This window comes from Phocoena sinus, chromosome 12 (genome assembly GCF_008692025.1).
Source record: "Phocoena sinus isolate mPhoSin1 chromosome 12, mPhoSin1.pri, whole genome shotgun sequence".
NCBI classification, from domain to species: domain Eukaryota; kingdom Metazoa; phylum Chordata; class Mammalia; order Artiodactyla; family Phocoenidae; genus Phocoena; species Phocoena sinus.
In genome coordinates, this window is record NC_045774.1 from 75,838,438 (window position 1) to 75,840,274 (window position 1,837).

Consider the following 1,837-nt stretch of genomic DNA (forward strand, 5'->3'; position numbering starts at 1 on the left):
TCAAGGAGTCCTCTAATGTAGATTTTAATATTAACTTTCAAATTCACTAACACTGTTTTGTGTTTTTTTACAAGTAGTGTCCAGCAAGCTTCTCTGTGAAACTATCCTTCTCTTTTAACGTGTTTAATTCTGGAGTGATACTTTCCTTGTGACAAAGTTGCAAGATCTTATCTGTAACTAGATATGAAGTGTAAACCCATTTTGGTGCAATGTTCTTGACTCCTTGGTGCTAAAGGTCATTAAATTCAGTGCTTGATTGTTACAAAGTGTTAATTGCTAAGACATAAGATGAACAGGAAAGTGAGAGTAGCCAGAATCAGAAAATGAAATTTGCTGTTTACAAAGGAAGTGTTTCATGCAATATAAAAAAACAACTGGAAATTCACTAGGAAAGAACTTGCACCCTGTCTTATTACATAGGTTAAATCGCTAGTGGGTATCGCACAGGGATCGTTTGAGAAAATGTGACCAAAAAAAAAAAAAAAAAGGCATGAATATTTCTAAGTATCTTTAACATGTCAAAACCGCATGTGCAGGATGTAATGCTGTTTGTGCAGAGTATTTCAGAATATTTTGTAAACCAGAAAATATTTATTGTGCATTAAAATGACACTCTTTCCCCCCAAGGCATGCAGACATGAGAATTACAGACAATTTGCCGCGTATATAATAGTTTGGTCTAAGAGGATTCAACACTTCTGTTTTTGCTGCTCCGTGTGTAATGACTAGAGATGTGTAAATCTTTGTGAGCTTTCTGTACTGGTTCCCCAGAGCTATTCCTTCCCTGCTACCTGATTTCAGCACAATAAATATACTACTGCTGTGGGAAAAATGATTTTTTTTTTTTTTGGTTAATCAGTTGATTATAATGTAAATTACCTGCTAGATATTTATTTCAGTTGTTAATATTCTAAATTCTCCCCTGCTGCCAATTTCTAATGAAAAGAAATGAAACTAGAACTTGGGTGTCAACAATTTCTGGTAAAAAGCTTATTCCTTTATGGTAGCGTATTTTTACTTTAAAACTTAGCTGTCTTTGGAAGAACTTTTGGCTCCAGACATAAAACATATCATTTTCTTCTGAATTCGTACATTTGTCACTTTAAACGTAAGCCTTTTTTTTTTTTAACTTTTTATTTTATATCGGAGTAGAGTTGATCAACAATGTGTTAGTTTCAGGTGTACGGCACAGTGATTCAGTGATACATCATACATGTATCTATTCTTTTTCAGATTCTTTTCCCATTTAGGTTGTTACATAATATTGAGCAGAGTTCCCTGTGCTGTACAGTAGGTCTTTGTTGGTTGTCCATTTAAAATACAGCAGTGTGTACAGTTTTAGTGCTGTGCTTTTTTTTTTGTTCCAAAACCAAATTGGGGAGCCCTCCTGTTCTGATATTTAAACCCTTCAATCCTTACTATACTTCAAGTTTCTTTACCAAAGATGATTTTAAGATGTGATAAATGTAGCCTTTTCTGGTAGCCTTCATAATTTCTCTATCAATCACCCCACTAAATATGCACGCCTCATATGTAAAAATCAGTGAAGGAGGATTGCATCCTCTTTTCGGTAAAACTTTGTCACTAACTAAAGAAACGTTTTCCTATTGTAGAAAATAGGGAATTTATGAAATACTCGCATCGACTAGAAATAGCTGAGGCACGTTAGTGCGTTTTCCAATAGAATCGACAACTGTGGCTCTGCCTTTCTCCCTCTTCTGTGTTACTCTTGGCTCCATCTTGCCGTTGGATGCTGCCTGGTGACTAGTTTCAGTTGTAGCATTATTAATTTAGTCATTCTCTTTTTCTCTCTTTCCACACACACGCTGAGGCATCC